The following is a 24,111-nucleotide window of genomic DNA, read 5'->3' as shown; positions in this document are numbered from 1 at the left end:
ACTTCTACTTCTTACTAGTCTGCTGTCTTTGAGACGATTATCTGTAAAATGGAGCTGAAAGATAGAGCTTAGTCCATGGGACTACTGCCAATTTAAATGCTATAACACATGTGATGGGCAAGATGGGAGCATCAATAAACACTCAACCAGCTACTGCTACCGAATCGTTGCTGCTGCCACAGCTGTTGTTTCAGGACACCAGTGCCCCAGCAACACCGTGACTCACTGCCATTGAGTCCTCATGAGAAACGCTCAAAGCCCTCCCAGGACAACCCAAATTATAGTCAGGGCCACGGCCATCAGCCCAGCTCTGCCACCAAGGGTTCTCTGCCAGTACAAAGCTTTCATGAAGAGACACAGCAGGAAGATAAGAGATCTGTGCCATTAGGGGGGAAAAAAAAATCCAACCACAGCACTAGGACAAAAAATAACAGGTTGTCACTTGTATTAACCAGTCCAAACAAACAAAAAAACAAACAGTGAGGTGCTAGAGCCCACAGTCCAGGCCAGTCTTTCCCAGGCTGGAATACAAAATGCTGGAGATTAACCTGAGGGTCTCTAAGAGGAAACAGACCTTGAATCTGACACTTCAGAAGGAATCACCACACAGTTTCTCTACTTCGTAACACTTAAGTGATGATTTTCCTTTTAAAGAATATTATAGAAGAATCTGTTTCTAACATCACTGTCTGGATTAGACAGTGGATAATCCACTGTCTGGATACCTTTAGAAGCATCCATCTGAGTCACCTGGAAAATTTCTACTCTCTTGGAATCCAACAAGTTATTTACTACGGGTTAAAGTGGAGACAATCTTGCTAGTTCAGCTTTGCAACAAAGGGATTTCTCTAATAAGGGAGAGGAAGGGAGGGAATTCACCTTTCAGGAATACTTTTGGTTAAAAACATCCTATTACTAACAATCCATTAAAACCTCTAGTTAATGACTCTTTCAGATACTTAAGAGGCCTAAGTTCTTGACACCATATACTGAGGGAGTCGTGATGGCCTATTCTGAGATCCCAGAAAATCCTCAAAAGGATTTCTCAGAGAATTCTGACTCCTTACACTCACCCCAAAAAGTAGCATCTAGAAACTCGGGTTTTCCAGGTGGCTCTAGTGGTAAAGAACTGCTTGCTGATGCAGGAGACTTAAGAGACACGGGTTCCATCCCTGGGTCAGGAAGATTCCCTTGAGAAGGAAATGGCAACCCATTCCAGTAATCTTGCCTGGAGAATCCCACGTACAGAGGAGCCTGGGGGGCTACAGTCCATGGGATTGCACAGAGTCGGACACGACTGAAGCGACTTACCATGCACGCACGCATGCACTAAATTCTGGGATTTATAAAAAGGACGAGTCATAAGTTGCTGAAACCATTGATGACAATACCCACTACCAAAGAAAGCCATGGTTCATCCTGAGAAAAGAACAAACAGCATGTTGTTCCTTCCTGGAGATTTACTGTGGAGAATAGAGGGCATTTAAAAAAAACAAACACTCTTCCCCAGTGGCTCCTTTTATACAGACCACAAAAGGAAAGATGGAATCGTGATATTGCTAAAATAAACAAAAGACTTTTATGAACAATGTTTTAAAAGTACACCATTAGACTAGCTCTTGAAATACTTTTAATATATTTAATGGAGGGGGCGGAAGACAAAAGACAGGAAAGAGGAAGACAAAAGAGGAAAATGAAACAGGACAGAGAAAATTAAATTTAATTTTTATTCTCCTGTTAATACATTTCACATCGTGGATCTCAAAGGATGGTGTGGTGAAGAATTACGAAGAAGCCGAACAAAATGCAGTTTCCTGGAAACCCAGAATGAGTGAGGCTTGAGTACCAGGACCAGTGAGGCTGGAGTAGAAGAACCAGTGAGGCTGCAGTACCAGAACCAGTGAGGCTGGAGTACCAAGACCAGTGAGGCTGGAGTACCAGGACCCAGGAATTCATATTTTGACCGTGCCCCCAGAGATTTTGACACAGGTGATTCTGGGACTACACTGTGCAAAATGTTGCTTTTAGACACATGGGCTGAAACATATTGGATTATTCAAGACAGCCTTTATCAGAACCTTGCAAATAAGTAGAATAACTTATCCCACAGACCCTGACAAATAATTCAACTAGAATCAGGAAATATTCAATTCTTACAGTCTGAAAGCAACATTAGCTGACATGCCATTTTAACAAAGGCTCTATGTGGATATGTGTGTATGTATATGTGTGTGTGAATACATATATACATATGTGTTTCTATGTAAACAGATGACTAGGTATACTGTAATCAAATAAAGCACCTCATCTTTCTTTCCTACCTGCCTGACTTGAACTATTAGTCAAGGATAACAGGGATTAAAAAAAAAAAAAAGATGACTATCATACTGTCTGCAATTTAATACCATACAGATGGGCAAGAGAGATGAGAAGCATCGAAGCAAAATATAATTTTTGGCACCTGAACTTGCCAAAAACCATCAGGGGCTTCCCAGGTGACTCAGTGGTACAGAATCTGCCTGCCAATGCAGGAGACATGGGTTCAATCCCTGGGTCGGAAATATCCCCTGGAGAAAGAAATAGCAACCCACTCCCATATTTTTGCCCGGGAAATTCCATGGACAGAGGAGCCTGATGGGCTATAGTCCATGAGGTTGCAAAAGAGTTGGACATAGCTTAACAACTAAACAACAACAACATAAACCGTCAGAGGATACCAAACCAGCACTGTTCTCACACTTGGAGGGAGGAACCCATCTATTTACATGCATGGATTTAACTGGACTATCACTCTGACAGAGAAAGAGAATCTTAGTTGCTACCTGGAAAAGAAGGAAGAAAGCAAAAATGTGTTTTTCAAGAGAACTGGTCTCCACTCTCACTATACAGCATATTATACTGAAAGCAGCATAAATGCGATGAGATTAAATTTCCTTATCAGTACTAGGGAATTCTCTAGTGATGTTTAAGGCGCTATTCTCACCAATGTCAAGGAAATGAGTTAACTTTTATGTTCTCTTAAGGATCTCTTAAAACACATAGCTAAAATATAATCTCTTTTACCGTTTACCATTTGTAATTTCAATTAATTCAAATTGAAAATTCCTAGACTTACTGAAGTAGACAGAAATAAAACCTATGGAAGGCCTGGTGGTTACTCTGAAAAAGGTTAAGAATCCTGAGACATATAAACATATGTGGAGAATATTTCATTAGGATGATCTAGAAAAAAGAAAAGGCCCATGATAAAACAGGCTTTAAATGGTGAACTGTTACACGCAAACATTCCTCTAAAAATACAGGGCGCACCCTCTGCAATGTTGCTTGGATTTGGAAATCAGAACTGGATTGAAATCTCATCTTGTCACTTAATTAGCTATGTGACTATGGGCATGTCACACAACCATAACCTGATCTCAGCGTCCTCACCTGTTAACTGGAAGAATAACAGTAACTATCTAATAGAGTTGTTGTGAAGATAATATTAGATAACACATGCAATTCTTAGCACATAATAAGCATTCAATAAATGTTAGCTTATCATTATTCTAAGGGTCAGGCATGTAGGCATGATGGTAATTTGACCTTCGCATCCACTGATTGACAGGGATGATTAAAAAAAAAAAATTTAAGAGCTTATGATGCTCCCGGTCAAGGTCCCAAACAAGTAATTCAAAGTGGCTCATGTATTATTAAAAGCCAGCTTTACAAACACCTCTCTTAATTACTGAGGTTCTTCCAGGGCAAGCCCTCCATGTAGGGCCACTTGGGCTGAGCAGTACACAATGCCTGGAGGTGCCATTCCTAATCACAATTGGAAAATACCCCTTATATGGGTTGAACTGTGTGCCCCTCAAAGTTTTATGTTGAAGTCCCAACACCTCAAATGTGACCTTATTTGGAAATAGTATCACTGCAGATACCATTAGTTATGATGAAGAGAGATGGGAGTAGAATGAGCCCCTAATCCAATATGACCGGTGTCCTTACACAGGAGGGGAAAGGTGAACAGAGAGGAGCCAGGTGAAGACTGCAATTATGTCACCACAAGCTAAGGAACCACCGGAAGACAGGAGCGGGGCTGGGAACAGATCCCTCCCTGGGCCATTCGGAGAGAGCACAGCCCTGCTGACACCTCAACTCCAGATTTCCAGCCTCCAGAACTGAAACAACACATTTCTCTGGTTCAAGCCACTCAGTCCATGGCACTGTGTTTCGGCAGCTCTCACAAAGGCATAAACCCTATGAAGTCGGGCAATGCGGCAGCCTTATCTAGAGTCCACCAGCTGCCTCCCAGAGATTTTGATCCTCAAATCCCCAGCATAACAAACAGGGCTAATATCTGTTTCAAAAGAACTTAAATGCCCATCGCTTGCACAGGTAACCTACTCTGTATGCTTCAGAAACAGAGTTCAGTAAAAAGAGAGACAACCTGTGAAGCGCTCAGCCACAAAGACCATCCCCACGATGCTGGTGTCCCTGGAATTCAGGAGTCTGCATGGCAGAATGTTCAGCCTAACGTCAGCCAAGACCAGTTGCTGTGGCCAAAATGCATACTGCCTGCTTGGGAGCAGAGGGCTGTTCAGACACAAAGCTTCCACCTTTTCTGATTTGTCTAAGCAGTGCTTCTTAAACTTTTCTGGGTGTCAAAATCGAATGAGAATTTGATTAGAGTCAATGGTTCTCTTCTGGGAAAACATATTTAATGCAGCATTTGCACACATGTTCAAGAGGCTACACAGGGCCAGCCTGGTGCACATGCACACTGGGCATTGGGCCCGGGCTTAGTTTCATGGTCTGCGGTCACCATCTTAAAATTCTTACTTTTTAAACAAGGGGTCTCACATTTTCATTTTGTACTAGGTCCTGCAAATTGTATAGCTGCTGCCAGGAATACTCAGAAGTGTCATAATAATGGACAGCTGTCCCTATTGGGGGACAGTAAAGACTTGGGATTCTTATTCAATGGACTTTATTTGAGGGCCTCCTTCCTAAAAGGATACATGATCAGAAAATCAACATTAATTAATAAACTGGTTGCATATCTGAAAAGCACACACTCAACCAAAACCAGAATCAGTCTGTCTCATCACTTAGTAGTAGTATTATTTTTAAAGGGCTGGAAAGCAAATAACTACAAATGAGTTATGGTTCTAAAGTATGTCATACTGAAAATTAAATTTCTCCAGAATCACCAATATCATAAAATAAACTTAATATCAGGAAATTCTCAAAAACTTCAGAGGAATAGGGGCTGGTAAGCAGGAGAATTTGCCCTGATTTGCCAACTTATCTTGATCAACACAATCACCAGTTTCTGGGTATCAAGACTTCAGTTGTAGGTGGTCTCTAAAAACTGTAGTCAGTGAACAAACAGGCCTGAGTGTTCATGCTCCTGTGTAGTTTCCTCCCACAAAAAACCTGGGCTGGCCTGAGACTTGCATTAACTAAGAAAAAGAGTGATGCTTTGGCAATTCTGGACCTAACTTCAGTGAAACTGTTAGCTTCCTTTCAATTCTGGAACGTTTACTCTGAAGATCTTCTGAATCACCATGTAAGAAATCCAGTTACCCTGCTAGAGAGACCACAGGGAAAGGCTACCAGAGGCCCTGAAACTATAGGAAGGAAGACAAAATTCCAATTGTATCAGGGCCCAAGACAGATCTCCAGATTTTTCCAGCCCTGACCATCATGTGCCTACTAAACAGTACCTCTATGAGGGACCCCAAGCAAGACCAGCAGAAAAATTGCCCAGGTAAGCCCAGTCAACCCCTAGAAGTGTGAGAGATAATAAAACAGCCATAGTTTTAAACTACTACACTTGTATAGTCAAATCTATCGCCTTTCCAGTAGTCATGTTCGGATATGAGAGTTGGACCATAAAGAAGGTTAAACACCAAAGAATTGATGCTTTTGAACTGTGGTGTTGGAAAAGACTCTTGAAAGCCCCTTTGACTGCAAGGAAATCAAACTAGTCAATCTTAAAGGAAATCAACCCCGTATATTCACTGGAAGGACTGATGCTGACGCTGAAGCTCCAATAGTTTGGCCATCTGATGTGAGGGCCAACTCACTGGAAAAGACTCTGATGCTGAAAAAGATTGAGAGGAGGAGGAGAAGGAGGCGGCAGAGGATGAGATGGACATGCCTGGCATGCTACAGTCCATGGGGTCCCAAAGAGTCAGACACAACTGAGCAACTAACACACAGGGTGATTCTGTTACACAGCAGTGGATAACTGAAATAAACCCCAGACATTCCTGACATAAGCTCTAAACATCCCCCTGAGAAAAGAGAGGCTAGGAACTGGCAATAATGAAGTCAATCAAGCCCACAGGTGAATGCTAACTGTTTTGTTTTGTTTTGAAGTTGTACTAGGTAACATTTAAAAATTGGGAGATCTCACATAAAAATCTAGATTTCTAGCTTCTGAGAAACCAGAATTATCAATCACAATGGACCTACATTCCCACGTGGTCATAACCAGCAGAAGCAGAGTGGCGGTTACCCTCTCTGCAAAGCACTCACTGTCCTGTCCCAAGCAACCAGCTTCACCAGCCCACCTCCCCTCAGTCACAGTGCCTGGTCTCTTGTCAGCTCACCTTTCAACCCAATGTTTAGCAGAGACTGGTACACAATTAGTCCTCAATACCTACTCGCTGAGCAATTGCACAAGGCATCAAATGCTCTTATCAGCCCCATATGACTGCCGAATCCTTATTATTACTACTTTAGGTATCCCTTCCCATCCAATCCTATCACCATGGTCTTCATGTCCTCTTTTAGATCATTAACCTCCAAAGGATCTCCTAGTCTCCATGTTGTACCTCCAATCCATTCCAGGCCATCCCTACTAATGATCACCCATTTAAAACACAGATTCAGGCATATTGTGGACTGTTCTCAAAAGTCTTCAGTGGATTTCTGGCTGTGATATTGTACTGGATGGTACCACTGGGGAAAACTGGGCAAGTACTCAGGATCTCTGGGTGTTATTTCTTAAAACCACACATTTTAGGAATCTACCACAATCTCAAAACATTTAATTTTTAAAATCTATGGACGTCTTAAACGTGCAGATTTGTTGACCCACAAAATCCACTTCTATCAAAATTAAATTTGTATGAATTTTCCAAGTGTCTGTGGTTGCTCCCCATCACCTAGAAAGCAAAGTCCAAACTCAGCCAGACTTCCAAGGCTCTTCTCAATTTTTCCATCATTGAAAACAGTCAGTCTCTGAAATCTTCAAACACACCCTGCACACCACGTCCATGTGCTCAGCCCGGGGCCATCCTCCACCATCCTGTAATCCCTCTGCATTCTCCTATTAAATACATGGGCTTCCAGTCCTCTCCTCCAACAGGCCTTCTTAAAGTCTCCCAGCAGTCTCCCAGTTTCCTTATCCTACTCCCCACTAGATACTACTTCCATTTTCAGTGTACCCAGCCATCCTTGTTGCAGGTGGTTTTTCTATACTTATGTGGTAGGGACCATAAAACTATCTCCTGTTCTCATCCCAAATTTCAGAGCATCTATCAGTTCAGAGAGGTTAAATTCTATTCTCAACATCACACGCATAGTGGTAGGCTTGAGAGGCCTTTTCCCAAAATCTCTGCACCTTCTTCCCTACCTCAGGGACAGAAAAGTTCTTTATTCTCAGAACCACTCTGAGCTAAAGCAGTCACTAGGAGAATTCTGCATATATTAGATGGGGAGACTCTCTTGAGTTAAACTGGAAGAGAATAGAGGACAAATATTTGCATCTTACGATACCCTGAATAACCTTACCTTCAGAAAGAGTGAACAAACATTTCCTCTCTCTAGTTTTAAACACAGAATAATTATATCCTTCACAGATACAAAAGTCATAGTAAAGGGGATGACATTTTCCATCACGCACTCCCTGCTTTTACATGCAATGCATATCAATAAGTGAATACCACACAGAATTTTCCTCATTGGCTCTAATCCCAAAGGGGTCCACTGAGAGAGAGCTTAAAGAATTAGGAAGATATGGAATAAATCTGGGAACAAAAGTCTTCCACAGGTTAAGAATTTTAATCAGATAAGGAAAAGGTATGTTTATTATGTTTCAAAGACAATTCAGAGTTATATGTGTTTGAAGGTAACAAACAAAAATATAGTTAAAGCTGAAACACACTTCATAATGTACATGTTAATAGGAAACGGTGAAAAAAAAAAAAAAAAAGGAAACGGTGGGCTTCCCTGCGTGTGTCTATGTACATATTTGACTAGGTATACTGTAGTTAAATAAAGCATCTCATCTTTCCTACCTGACCACTAAACTGTTTAGTCAAAAATAACCAGGATTTTTAAAATGATGACTCTATTGCAGACTCTAACGATGTCTGCAATTTAATACTGTACAGATGGGCAAGAAAGACAAGAAGCATCCAAACAAAATATAATTTCTGGCACTTGAACTTGCCCATAAACCACCAGGGGCTTCCCAGGTGGCTGAGTGGTAAAGAATCCGCCTGCCAATGCAGGAGATCCCAGTTTGATCCCCAGGTTGGGAAGATGCCCTGGAGGAGGAAATGGCAACCCACTCCAGTGTTATTGCCTGAACAATCCCATAGAGAGAGGAGCCTGGCGGGGTACAGTCCATAGGGTCACAAGAGTAGGACATAACTGAGCACTCTGGCATTCATTCTGAATGCCCAGAGGAGGAGCAGCCATCTTGCAGTCACAAGATGAAAAGCAACAGAAGAAAAGCCAAGATAGATCACTACAAGGATGGTTCTGACATCACGGAACCACTAAAAGAATGGCAGGGGTCACAGAGCCCTGGGTTTCTTGTATGGGAGACAAATGGATCCCCATCTGTTTAGGTGACTGCTAGCTGGCTATTGCATTTCATGCATGAAAATGTAAACGTGTCTGAAATACAGACTCTACCCCTAGGATCATGCCTGTCTCAGTGCTCTCTCGTATCAGCTATTCTATCTCATACCCCATGTATAAAAAAGAATATCCACTCTCCCCAAACTCTTTCTCTTCCAAGAGCTTCATCTCTGTAAACAACACTAGTGTTCTACCCACCTGCCCATGTGAGAAATCTAAAAGCCATCTTTTCCTCCTCACTCTCTCCACTTTATGTCCACCTGATCACCCAGGGCTGTGCTTCTTCATCCCCAGTGTGTCTCAGCTCCAACCATCTCTACAACCACCATGCTAGTCCAGGACTGCATAATTTCCAACATACACAGCTCCTCAGTGGTCTTCTTTGTCACCACCTTCTGCAATCCATTCTCTATGGACATGCCACAGAGCCTTTTCAGAAACACAAACAGGATCCTTTGGCTCCTATTTAAAACTTTTCCAAGCCTCCTCACTGGCCATTGAATAAAGACCACCCTCCTAATTACGGCTTAAAAGATCCTCCATTGACACTGAACTCAAATTAACTTTCTCTCCAGGTTGCATCCTTCAAACCAACCAACACTCTTAGCAGATATCCGCACACATCTAGAAGAAGTTCTCCCACATATTTCTAATTGAATAGCTTTACTCATCTTTCCACAATCTAGGAATTCTATTAGCACGTCCATACTTTGACTTGAGAGTACCTACAACCTAGGTACAATCATTTGCATTTCTCCCCACATCTGACTGCTCAGTGCAAGTTCTCACCTTCCATTGAAACACCAGGCACTCCCAGGTCAAACAGAAGACAACACCCTGTTTTTCTCAAATCCCATTTATAGTTCTGGATTACAAATGATGTTGTTGCTTCCGTACCTTTTTAGGTTTTATTTCTTTTTTAAAAAAGGAAGTTGAACTTAAAGATCTATTGCAAAACAACACAAAGGTGTAAATATGGATACTGGAGACACAGTGACCCAGATGACTAAAGTGGAAAATGTTACCAGCACTGGAAACAGTACTTAATGATTTCCGGTGACATGTGTTATACTGTATGATTATCACCCCTAAACGAGATTTAACAACAGAAATTCAAACAATGTCAAAACTTTATGAACACAATGCCAGTTAGGATATGAAATAGACACAGACTCGATTTAAACATGGTTTAAGAGATGACTTTTTTGTTTTTTTATTACGAAAATTTTAGTTCCTAACATTTCCTGTGAGTCATTTTCCATGAATATAAAACTGTCCACCTAACATTGACCCTGACTAACTTTGACCCCTTTGCTGACCCAGAAAATTGTAAATACACGATTACGAGGCTTTTACTGAGTATTTTTAATTTGCTGAAATAGCTCCATTTATATAAATGTATCAACAAGAGATCTCAACATCATTTTCCACATATTAATCACGTTGATTTCCATAGAGGGTTTGTGGAATTCATTTTAGAATAAACATTTTATATAAGACAGAAACATATTAGCCATAAAAAATTTTTAATGGAAACAATCAAGTGACAGTCATAACAATGATAACAAAAATCTTTGCTGTACCTCTTATTTACTGAGTATTTCCCATGGTCCTTTTCTCCTTTGCCTTTCACTTCTCTTCTTTTCACAGCTATTTGTAAGGCCTCCTCAGACAACCATTTTGTCTTTTTCTTTTTTCCAGAAAAACATCTAATTCTGCTTTATTGACTACGCCTAAGCCTTTGACTATGTTCAGTTCAGTCGCTCAGTCATGTCTGACTCTTTGCGACCCCATGAACCACAGCACGCCAGGCCTGCCTGTCCATCACCAACTCCCAGATTCCACCCAAACCCATGTCCATTGAGTCAGTGATGCCATCCAACCATCTCATCCTCTGTTGTCCCCTTCTCCTCCTGCCCTCAATCTTTCCCAGCATCAGGGTCTTTTCAAACGAGTCAGCTCTTCACATCAGGTGACCAAAGTATTGGAGTTTCAGCTTCAACATCAGTCCTTCCAATGAACACCCAGGACTAATCTCCTTTAGGATGGACTGGTTGGATCTCCTTGCAGTCCAAGGGACTCTCAAGAATGACTTGTAGATCACAACAAACTTTGGAAAATTCTTAAAGAGATGGGAATACCATACCACTTGACCTGCCTCCTGAGAAATCTGTATGCAGGGCAGGAAGCAACAGTTAGAACCAGACATGAAACAACAGATTGGTTCCTAATCGGGAAAGGAGTACGTCAAGGCTGTATATTGTCACCCTGCTTATTTAACTTATACGTAGAGTACATCATGAGAAATGCTGGGCTGGAGGAAGCACAAGCTGGAATCAAGATTGCCAGGAGAAATATCAATAACCTCAGATATGCAGATGACACCACCCTTATGGCAGAAAGAGAATAAGAACTAAAGAGACTTTTGATAAAAGTGAAAGAGGAGAGTGAAAAAGTTGACTTAAACTCAACACTCAGAAAACTAAGATTATGGCATCTGGTCCCGTCACTTCATGGCAAATAGATGGGGAAACAATGGAAACAGTGAGAGACTTTATATTTGAGGGGCTCCAAAATCACTAAAGATGGTGACTGCAGACATGAAATTAAAAGACATTTACTCCTTGGAAGAAAAGTTATCACCAACCTAGACAACATATTAAAAAGCTGAGACATTACATTGCCAACAAAGGTCTGTCTTGTCAAAGCTTTGGTTTTTCCAGTAGTCATGTATTGATGCGAGAGTTGGACCATAAAGAAAGCTAAGCACTAAAGAACTGATGCTTTTGAACTGTGGTATTGGAAGAGACTCTTGAGAGTCCCTTGGACTGCAAGGAGATCCAACCAATCAATCCTAAAGATCAGTCCTGAATATTCACTACAAGGACTGATGTTGAAGCTCGAAATGCCGATACTTCAGCCACTTGATGAGAAGAACTGACTCATTTGAGAAGACCCTGATGCTGGGAAAGATTGAAAGCGGGAGGAGAAGGGGAGAACAGAGGATGAGATGGTTGGATGGCATCACCAACTCAATAGACATGAGTTTGAGTAAACTCCGGGAATTGGTGATGGACAGAGAGGCCTGGCATGCTGCAGTCCGTGGGGTCACAAAGAATCGGACGCAACTGACCGACTGAACTGAACTGAACTCCCATGGTCCAGGCCCTATGCTAAGCTCTACGCATATACATTATCTCACTGATCTCTAACAAAACTTGGCACCGCAATTAGAATCATCCCCATATTACAAAAAAAGAGGAAACAGAGGCTCAGAGAAGTTAGTAATTTATTCATAATCGCATATCTGGTACACGATGGAATCTTACTTAACGACCCCAGACCATCCGTCAGCAGAAGCCAGATTTCTTGATCACAAATGCAAACATCCACATAGCATTTATCGTGTACCAGGAGCTGACAAACAGTTCATCTTCACAACAACCCGAGATAGCAGGTATTATTATATTCTCATTCTTTGTATGAGGAAACTCTGGCATGGAAAGGTCAAGTTATTAGGTCAAAATGGTCCAGAGGATAAGCTGTAGAGATTCAGGATTCACATCCAGGCCAGGACCTCCAGGATATAAACCTTTAAACCATCACCAAGTCCGCTGTATTATCCCCCAAGTAATGACATCTCCAGGGCATTTATCTCGTGCTAGGCATTGTGAAACTTTCCATATATGATCTCATGAAATCCTCAAATAATTCTGAAGTAAGTGGTATTTTTATCCCCACTTTTCAGATGGAGGTTCTGTGGCCCAGATAAGTTAAGTCAGACGTCCAGGGTCATTGAGCCAAGTGCCTCATTGGAGGATACAGAGGGCAACGGCTGGGTTTCGCTCCCCACCTTCCCGGTTCCTTTCCTGAGGCATGAGTGGCTGGGAAACAGTCTGCATCAGACTTTCCGCCTCTGTAAAACTATTCAGTTCATATAGTCTAGGGTGTGACTATTCATAGGTACCTTTGAGCTAATCTACTAGGAGCCTGTGTAACCACGGTGCATACTTCAGAACAATGCATGCTTTCTCTATAAATTAAACACACCAACCTAGCTTGGGAAAAGACGATCTTTTCGATATGAACACTAGGAATAATTTGGTTTTAAAAACAGAGAAAGTCTACTGTTGTTGCCTTTTTTTTTTTTTTTTTTTTTTTACACAGTATTAAACTTTACTCCTCCTTCTACAGAGAGTACCTCTTGGTGTTCCAGTCCTATCCACTTAAAAGTTCCATCATTTAAACCCAAACAAATCTCTCCAAAAATACATTATGAATCTTATTAAGAAAAAGCAATTGTTTAATTATTCATTTTTAATTAAAAAGAAAGGAGCAGTATTTAAAAAAAAAATTAAACCTCATTTCTGGAAACAGAATTAAGTAATAAAAAATGCAACTACAACAAAATAAACTGATAAATCATGGCCTAACATGTCAGGCCCACACCAATTAAAGAGAGCTGCTTTGTGTGTGTCACTGGGTTTTCAGTTTTTGCAGAGACAACTTTAATAAAATTCCACAAGGCCACAGAGTCATCTGGAGACAAAAATCACATCCTCAGCATCCTCAATAATATACAAAGTCAATAACAGTTGTTACCCTTAGCCAGGATAGGCACAGACATTTAATATGAATAGACAAGAGAAAATGCAGAGTCTGCCTTTTAATCACTCTTTCATTTATGGACTCATTTAATCAACAAATATTTATACAATGTCTATTCATGGGCTAATCTCTGGGAGCACAATGATGAACAAAACAGCCACACTCGCTGACTTCATGGAGTGGGAAGACAAGACATTGAAGACATGGATGAATATAGTATCATTATGTAAGTAATTGAGTATGTAAGTAACTAGTATGAAGGAAAAAACCAGGAAGCCATAAAAGAATAACACAGCAAGCTAATTCAGATGAGGGGGCAAGGAGGTGGCTCAGGAAGCAACCTTTAAACTGAGACTGAACAGTGGAGTAGACAGTAGGCAAAAGAGTGCTCAGAAAGCATTCAAGATGGCAGAAAGAATGTGTGCAAAGACATAAGGTAGAAAAGATGAAAAGGAAGCAGTGCCGTGGGAGTCAAGACCTCCTGGCTCTAGTTCCAGCTCAGCCACTAACCTGGCAAAGTCGTTTCACCGTTCTGGGCCTCAGTCGCTCCAACAGCGGTCACTGGCACAGTCAGCGGCCTCCTAAGCACCACCACAGGGACAGCTTAGGTGCCAAAGAGATGGCCTCATTCTTCTCAGAGTCCTGGCACTGGTAACTATGCTAACTCCAGCAACCCACTCCCAAAAACGCACAAGGAGACTCAATGGAAGGACCCCTCTGGCCAAGCAGCAGCCCGGCTACCTCCTGGGAAGCTGTGTCCAGAATCCTCAACCTGAAAACTTACAATATCCCTAGACTGTCCTAGACAAGGCCAGTTAATAGAAGACGAGGAATACATTGTGTCAGTGGGTAAAAATGCCTGGGGCTCCAAATGACTCTTGACAAAGAGTTCAAATGGGAGGCCTGAGATAAGCCAAGGCTGGGGCAATACTTCCCCACAAGGGAGACAGAGCAACTGACCAGCCATGCACCTCGCAGGGGCACCTGTCTACGCGGGATGCTAAAACATCAAAAGAAGTGGAAGAGATATTCTGGTGTAAAGGAGGAGGTTGAGATGCCCCAAGGACATTCTCCAGTCATAAAAGATGGTTCCTACACTGCCTCCTAAAGGGGGTTAATTGTAAGACCTTGAAACTCTAAACAGTGTGATGCAAGTTTAGGGCAGAGCCAAGTTGCTTGGGACTGTAGAAGAGCGGCTGCCGGCCTCTGGCACCTCCCACCTTGCACAGCACAAAGTCTAACTGGATTGTGCAAACTGAAAGAATACTAGTGTGAACGTTCACCTGGTAAGTCTGCAGAGGACTCCCACGGGCCTCAGGCTGACCATGACTTCCTGCCCTCTTCCATGAACACCGCCTTGCGCGGTACTTTCTTAACCAGACCTGTCTCCTCCTCCTCAACTCGGTGAGGGCAGAAACTGTCTCCTGTTAATCACTCTACCTCAATCGATAGGTCACTGTAACAGTGACGTATTAATAAATCAGCTCAAATGCTGTGTAACCAAAAACTAGTATTAAGGCTATATGATAAAGCATTATAACCTGTGTTAATTCAGGCTAAGAAGTCTGCAAGCCATCTTTATCATCAATAAATAAAACTACTTCATAGTTTGCAAGGTTTTCAGTGTGAGATGTTTATAGAAAAATTACAAACAATTGAATAAAGTGTAGCGTGAGACTTCATATGTCTGAGGTCCTGCTCTGCATTTACACAGAAATGTAATCAGCCACAAATAGGAAATACTCAAACACATTAAGATGATGGGGAGGGGGAGAAAATCGATGAATGCATCAAACCACCCTGGAAGGTTATTTGCAATTATCTACTCTACCAGGCTTGTTTGCATAAGGAGGGGGGAAAAAATTTGAAGCTCAGAGTGCTGAACAAAAATGCCCCTACCTGGTGACAAAACCATGACTTAAATGATCTCTGAGTTCTTAGATCATTGTTTTCCCTAGCACACTGGGCTGCCACTTGAATTAAATCATATCATGTTACTCCTCTAGCCAGAAATCGGCAAAGGCTCTCCATTTTTCATGAGTAAGTGGCAAAGTGTGTACAAACATCTACAGAGTCTTCCTCCATTTGGATCCCACTTCTTCTAGTGCCATTTCTACCACCTACCCCTTTGCTCAGCCAGTCTCAGCCAAGATGACAGTCATGCTGTCCTTGAATCAGGCACCCTCTTGCCCAGGGCCTATGTCCTAATCCTTCCCTCTGTCTGCTGAGCTTTCCCCCCAGATACTGGCATGATTCACTCTCTCATCTCCTTCAGATCTTTCCTCCAATGCCATTTCTCAGTGAGGCCTTTCCTTGCCCACACAATGCTAAATTACAAATCACCCCAAACCCACCCATTCTATATCTTCTCTATAGCATGCATTGCCATTTAACATTTGTCCTTTACTTACTTATGTATTTGTTTCTACAGCTCTCCCTTCCCTGACATGTAAGTTCCTTGAATACAAGGATTTTCAACAATTTGGCTCACTGCTCTGTTCTTCAAACTTAGATGAGTGCCTGGCACACAGTAAAAACCTCATAAACATATGTTGAATAACTGGTTATATGGATTAATGGATGGAGTTCAAAAGAAGCTCAAATTCAGAGAATTCAAGAGCTGTGAAATGCCTCACGGGGTCTGGCAGCCCCTGGGCAACAGCCTGTGGCCTGGGTGTCATCTACCATCACTATGTGCCCACTCCAGAACTGGCATCCGCTGATACTGTGGGTGAAGGACGGTAAACGAATGAAGTGACATGAAGACTTGTCAAAGCAAGTCCCTGTGAGGCTGCACGACTCCTGGTTAGAAAGGCAACTAACAAGCCAGAATTTTTATCAGCAACAAGACGTTCTTACATGGACAGATGCTGAAATCACCTCTGAATTGCTTCCCTGTGCCCCTCAGCTTAAGTAGAAGAGGATGGTTTGCTCAGATTGGACATCCCAAAAAAGAGACCAGATTTCAAAAACTTTCTGGCGTGAACCAACATTTGCCATGAAGCCTGAATGGCTGGCACAGCTGAACCTCCATGTATCATTCTAAATATAAACCATCAAGCTTCAATTATAACTTAATGACAGATATATAAAGGAAGATACTAAGAACAGCCAAAAACAAGGCAATAGGAATCAAGGCAAGATATTAAAACTGCATAGTATTTGGCCCACTCATCAAGAAAGGAACAACAATGACAACATTCAGACAGACCCAAGCGAACATAAGCAGTTTATGGTCTTTCATGTTTAAGAATCCAATGAAGATTTGTATCCAGGCTGTATTTTACCCACTAGAACCTGAAATAGCAAAAACATCCACCAAGAACTATCTGTCTGAACTTGAAAGACACAGGCTAACGCTAATTCACAAACATGAAATCCCAGGGATCACTGAACACCTTGCTAATTTCTAGAGAGCCCAACAAATAGATAAACTGAAAACTAAAGTGTTCCATCCCCAGTCTCAGTGGGCCCTCCTGTGTGCTGGACAAGCTACCCAATCCAATGCTCTTCATGATATGCCTTTTTACGATCTGTTTACCAATGTGAATCCCCTGTTATGCTTTAATTAATTTCCTGGAGAATCAGGGGTGATCTCTATAATCACCAAATGCGGGACAGCCATTTTTTAATAGCATTAATTTCATACAGAATCATTTCAGAGAAAGAAAAAAAAAAAAAAAAGGCAAAATTGTGAGAAAAGAACTGTTGAAAAAGATTCTAGCATTTACTGAAATGGTAACTCTTACTTTCCAGTTCCCCATATTTCCACAGTTAAATCTAAGATGGGGATAGCTCTTCTCTTAAAACCACAAAGGCTGAAGCAGGTGTGTGTTTATTACATGCCATCTGTATACACCTCCCCACTTGCCAATGGTGCACTGTTGGAGAACCATTTGGGACCATTCAAAACCATTAAGGCTATTAACTGTGACTATGGCCAAGTCTAGTAAACAAATGTCATCCCAACAGGAAATGAGTTAAGCTGGCCTTCAAAGTCACATAAGCAAATATTCCCGCAAGTCAGAGGGCCTCACACAAAGCTTCTCATTGAATTCTTCTGCTGTTGGTTTTGCCCAATTGAAACCAGAGATATCGCTGGAAATGTTCATGTCAGGAAAAACCCACATTTAACTGCAGTGACTTGCAGTGCGTTTGAAGTGACTCACAAGAGTCGCTAAGCGCTGCCCGGGTCTCTCAGGCCACCTCACTCATAGCAACAGCAGGTGCACAAAAAAATATTTAGGAAACCCGCATGGAATGTGTCTAGCTCCTCCTACATGAAGTCAAGTTCCTGATCTGGAAATTCTAGACCATAAACAGCCTCACAAAAGAGAAGAAGTCACAGCCAGTGGCGATGCTAGGTATATTTTTGTCAGGTCTAAGTAACACATTCTTTTCAAAATGCGGCTGCCTTCATGCTAATACTACATCTAGAACACTTCATTTCCCCAATGAAATCACTCTCATCTTTGAAAAGTTCTCTCCAGTATGACCCTCCAAGAAGCCCTTCTTAATAGAGTAGCATCCATTCCTACTCCATTTGCTTTTCAGATTTAATCACGGCTTAGACTCACCCATCTGAGATCTGGCTTTATTTATTCTGTCTTGTGTCATAATGGCTACTGCCCCACTTAACACTAAGGATCTGGGGGAACAGAACTTTTCAATTCCTCTCTACCCCTATGCAGTTGCTTTACATCCAAGAGATACTATAAATAAATGCTGGTTGAATGGAAGGTATCTTAGTCTTGGATTTAATTTTCTCAACATCTCCAACTAGTCTAATAGCTTAAGAACCAAACCTACTTAAAAATTAACTTCAGTTTTAAGTATAATGAAATCAATCTAAGTTATTAACCTAACCACTCCATGTGTTTATTTTCCTATTCTGGAAAAGCAGGCCAGCCATTGGGTACGATCATCCCTAGATAGGCAACTCTAAGACTAATGAGGTAATTTCCTTCAATGATGAGCTCTTCAGGATTCTCTGGAATTCACACCTCCCCATTAGTGTGTCATGATTAAGACCCAGTTCCCTCTGGGGAGAAATGACACAAGAGCACTTCAGAATTTTCAAGCAACTCCTCACTACATACTACTCAGGAGTCACCATAATCTCAATGTGATGGTCCCACTACTTTAAAAGAATTAGGAGGAGACAGTTTACTACAGACAGGAAATGTCCCATCAAATTTGCATAACTAGTTCTAAACTCATGTTCCACGTGAGTAAACTCACTATGTTTGCTTAAGCATTCATATACTTTTCAGTGAGTTAAAATAAAAAAAAAGGATGACAGCGTAAAAGGGGTATTACCCCAAAACAAGGGTTGCAAGATCTCACAAATAAAAATATAGAATGCTCAGTTAAATGTAAATTTAGTGATCAAAGAATAATTTTTTAGTATAAGCATCCCATGAAATATTGGGGGAAAGTTTATACTAAAAATTATTCTTTGTGCAAAATTCAAATTTACCTGGACATCCAGTATTTTATCTGGCAATCCTACTCCAAACTCAGAAACTGTATTTTTTTTAATTTAAAAAAAAAAAAAAGAGAGAGAGAAGAAATCACAGAGCAATGAATGTGTTTGGTGATGGCTTAATTTTCAGAAAGAATACAGTTAGTCACCAAATAGCATTACGGAACGTTTCAGAACGCTCGAGGTAATGATGCAGGAAAAATAACAAGTTATACTGAGTACTATGTGCTGGGTACTATGCCAAATCCTTATCTCATTTAATTCTTACTCCATCCTCAACAGGTAGTAACTATTACTATTATTACTATTAATGAAAGCAAGATACAAGGTAAACGAGTTGCCCAGTGTCACAGACTAGTAGACATAGAGTCAAATACAGACAGGTTTAATGAAAGGTCTTACCTGCTTAATAGCTGCCACATTTTACAGGTGAAGAAACCAAGAATCTTAGCATTTTGCCCAAACTCACATAGCTGCTCGTCAGTGTGGCTGGGATTTGAAGCTCGCAGGGTCTGTATTCAGTCTTAGTCCTAACAAAACACGACCTCTCCAAGTCATGCAAAATGGAGAAAATCCCTTTGCCACTTAAAACCAGTTGCAATTACCACTGTCATGTCAGAATGCTTCATCTTCAAAGAACAGTGAGTGCTTAAACCCAGAATGGCCTCCTCGGAATTCTTATCAGACCCATCCAGCTGAATTTTGACTCCTTATAATCTTAAACGTTATCCTGAGTTAGATGGAGAATGTGGAGAAAAGTTCTAATTGGAGAAGAATTTGTTGTTACTGTCATTTCTGTACCAAAACATCTCTTTTAAAGAAGCCACTTATCTGATGTCAACTAGTCTTGCTGCCTAGAGGCAAATTCTTCCTCCTGTACATGAATCCTAAACACAGGCTATAACCTGGAACACAGACATGAAGCAGCCACCAGAGCCAGCTTCAAGATCCAGTTATGTGTGGAAAGATCACAAGAGCGAAGACTTTTCAGCTTGGATCTGGAACTAAACAAAAAGGATTACTGCATGTAAAACATCAGAGTTCAGAAAATATCAGAACGTATCCAGAACTTTACCTGTAGTAGACTTACTATGGGAACTCTCATATGCCTTATTTGAAGTGTTTGTCTACCTCTGGAATGAAGACAGATGTCTTTAATCAGAGAGAGAGAGGGAGTGTGTGAGTGTGAGTGTGAGTGTGTGTGTGTGTGTAAGCATGTGCAATACTAGGTATATATAATACAATGTTTATCTAACTTTACCCTCCAAAGTTCCTACAGGGAACAGAAAACATGTTGATCAGAATATGAGTTGGCTGCAAGAAAAGGAGAGGGTGTCTATGGAAAGAACTGACACACAGAATTTTTCTCACTTAACTTATAAATACATAATAATCTATAACCATCCGAACACTAGACTGTGTCTTCCGTAAGAATATCGACTTTTTGAGGGCAGACACCATGTCTGCTTTATCCACTATTGTGTTTCCCAGGTGTATGGTACAAAACAGGCATCCAGTGATGTGATGGATAAATGAATGAATGAGCAGTCACTGTTGCCACCAGTAAACAGTGTACACACAAATCTTACTTTTGCCCTCATTGCCCTTAAAATCTGTGACCAAGGTATGTATCCTCTCACAATCATGACCTCCCTTCAGAGCTAAATGGTGCGTGTGCATCATCATTTCTCACAAAGGCTATTAAGCTGGAACCATCCTAACTGGCCTCCGTGACACCAGACCTTGGCCACCCTCCAGCCTACTCTTCAGCTGGCAGCCACAGTGCTCTCCGTCTGCTTAAATCCAGCCATACTCCCTACGGCTCCAGCCACACTCAGAAGTTTACGACGTCCGAAAGGCAAAATGCTGGACTGTATTTCCAAGCGTCCTGTCTAGAAGGCTCTCCTCTCATTTGCTTGGCCGTCGTCTTTCGATAATGAACTCAAACTTCCTTTCTTCTATGAGATTTCACTCTTCCCCTCTCCCCTCAGAGGAACTGATCCCTCCATCTTTTGTCCCTAAAGCTATAATTACAGACCTAACATCACATTCACCTTGGTGAGATACAAGAAGGCAGAGCCCCTGTCTTATGGACTGGCCATTTTAACCCTAGCACGGTGCCTGGAAGGCAGTTGGTACTGAACAAACCCTTCCTCAAGGGATAAATGGGTTGTGGAAAACAAAACTGGAAAACTCTGTTAAGCTAATCATTTCTTGACCTCTTATTCCACTGGAGGAATATTGTCCAGACTCATTCATTAAGTTCTATATTTATCTGCTAAATCTACCAGAACAATTATTGAAAGGAGGGACAATGGTGTGTGTCACTGTTGTTTTCATTGTTTAAGTGAACACCTGCTGACCAAGAAACTTCATAGAATGTTGCCTACTTGTACTCGGGATTGAGGTATCAAAAACAAATCAAAGAACCCCAAATCAAGGAGCCATAGTAAGGGACCTCAGACAGAAGATACTTCTGAGAGAGCAAATAAGTTTTGCCTCTAGTGTCCACGGTGAGACATGGAAGCCTAGAGCAATGAATTCAGAAGGGCCCAAGGCTCCTTCTAGGTTCATGGAACAAAGAGAGGTGACTATAAGTAACATCTACTGAGGTGCAGTTGGGGGAAGGAATCAACAGAGCACCACACAGCCACCATTGTCCAGTCCTTCCCCTTGATTAAACATAAGAGGAGATTCTGTGTGTGTGTGTGTGTGTGTATGTGTATGTGTGTGTGTGTGTGTGTGTGTGTGTGTGTAGTCACTCTGTTGTGTCTGATTCTTTGCAAACCCCATGGACTACAGCCCACCAGGTCCCTCTGTCCATGGGATTTCCCAGGCAAGAATACTGGAGTGGGTTGCCATTTCCTACTCCAGGAAATTTGACTCAGGGATCAAACCCACGTCTCTTGTGTCTCCTGCCCCAGCAGGCAGAATATTTGCCACGGCTCCTCATGAATGGCTAGCTGAGGGTCACGTGATTAATGAATGGCACAGCTGGGACTGGAACCAGGCCTCCCAATACGGGCACTCAGTCAACGTTTATTGAGTGACTGTTAGGTTCTGCATGGTGCCATCTGCTGAGATAAAATGATGAACAAAAATATTCACAGTCATCAACCTAGTGAAATTCAGTTTCCTCGACGCCTAATCTGTGACTCCTCCTACCACCTCATGTTTTCAACTTCCACCTCCCCACTAGAAAACTTCCATTATATGTAGTGACACTGCCCTGATAATACAAAAACTCTTTTTAAAAACAATACCTAACTCCAGGTACTTTCCTGGCAGTCCAGTGTTCCACACTTTCAACGCAGGAGGTGCAGGTTCGATCCCTGGTTGGGGAATTAAGATCCCACATGCTGTGCACCAAAAAAAAAAAAACCTAATTCCAAATATTTCACCCATATTATAACTATTCTTTCTCTTTATTCTATTTATCCAAACTTTTAAAAACTCATATTTAAGCAAAAACCCCACAGTGATATTTGAAATATTTTTCAGATAGCTATATCATTCCCAAATCTTATCATCAAAGAACTTATCACAATGTTAGAAGGAAGTGTTAGTTAAGCTTACAGAGACCCTATAATTCATGTTTTCCAGAGGTTAAACAATTATCTTAATGCTCAGGAACTCAAACCAGTGCATAATAGTTCTTACAGTAAGGAAGTTCTATTTTTAAACCTAATCCAAATCTTACCACTAAAAGTTAAACTAAATCCACTGTATCATCAAAGACAACAAAAAAAAACAGTCACCATCTTACATCAGATAGTGGAGTAAATGTGCTTTGGGTCTGCAATTTCTCAGTTTAATCTTTTTCTCTTTAAAAATGAGAAAAAATAATTAGTGGGAAAGTTAAGCAGGAAAAATGACTGCTCTGAAATCTTAAATAATTCAGCCAAAAAAATTTTTTTTTCTTCAAAGAAAGTAATTGACCCAAAAAGAAGTATTATCTACCTATAATTTTCACTAAGGAGTTTCCATTTTGACTATGAAGGGAACATATGATTTTTCAAATTCATGGTTTGCAAAATCCCAAGACTCCAAGGAACACATATTTCCATAGAGTAAAAAGACACATTTGGGTCTTATTATGAAAAGGACATCAGAAATCAAAACTAATACTATGAACAAACAAATCTTAGCTAAAACTCATTGAAATAATCCAAATGGTTTCCATTCCAGGGAAAATAGTAAGTCAGCAGTTTGCATACGGCTGCCTTTTCTAAATACACAAAATAAGCAAAAACACCACCAGAGGAAAGTGCAAATGCTGAACCCTTTCTATTTCTGTTTCCATGGACTGCAATTCGATCAATATTGCCACCTGCAGAGCTCCAGCACCATTTACGCACACATCCAGGTGGCCTCCAAAGTCCCGCCCCAAAGATTCTTGGACAAGGTTCAGGGAGCCCTCAATCAAGCCACAGAGTGACAAGACATTCTGGACTCCTGGCTCCAAATGCTAGAACAGGTACTGCAAAGCCAGAAAAATTCATCTTTGAAGGTACTGAGCAACCAAGAACTCTCACCAAGAACATTCAGATTCTAAATAAGAAAACAATGGGGACAGAGGCAGGCATTCCTTAAAGAACAAAAGACTCTGGAGGAAAAAAAAAAATCAATGAATCACAACCCTTCACCTAGTACCATTAACAGTCTGTAGCTGGCGAAGGACTGTTGAGTAAAAATATTCTATATAAGGAAACTTAAGGGAAGTATTCAAAACCTTTTACCCAGGATAGAAGACAACTCACTGTGCAAAATCCTAAGTGGGGAAAGTCTATCTGAGATTAAGAAAGAGTACATTAGGTAGGGAGCATCCTAAAATCAAACTATTTTTGAAAAATAACATTAACAGAAAAGTGCTGTTTTAACACCAAGACAGAGAACTTACTTCCAAATCCCCATCCTCCTACAGAATTTGAAAGGACAATAATTAGTCAAGAAAATAGCAAAATGAGGAAGTGGTATTCGCTTACAATTTCTGTTAATCCCCACCAGCTGTAATTTAAGAAATTCAGTGACATCAGCATTTATAATGGATCCAGCAAGAATGACAGAACTGCGGATGGGGAATCATATGAGAAGGGGGAAAAGAAACTTGGGGGCAACTGGAAAACACATCTGAAGATGTGGAAAATTAATTC

The 24,111-nt window shown here is 41.2% G+C and overlaps 1 protein-coding gene across 3 annotated transcripts in view; it reads right to left on the bottom strand.

The window, feature by feature from the left end:
• MITF (microphthalmia-associated transcription factor) overlaps positions 1-24,111 on the bottom strand; it is a 228,457-nt gene that overhangs the window by 182,535 nt on the left and 21,811 nt on the right. The window lies entirely within an intron of this gene.

Source organism: Bison bison, unplaced genomic scaffold, assembly GCF_000754665.1.
Source record: "Bison bison bison isolate TAMUID 2011002044 unplaced genomic scaffold, Bison_UMD1.0 scf7180017864474, whole genome shotgun sequence".
Taxonomy (NCBI): Eukaryota; Metazoa; Chordata; class Mammalia; order Artiodactyla; family Bovidae; genus Bison; species Bison bison.
Note: the sequence above shows the minus strand (reverse complement) of the source record. Positions and strands in the feature narration are given on the sequence as shown.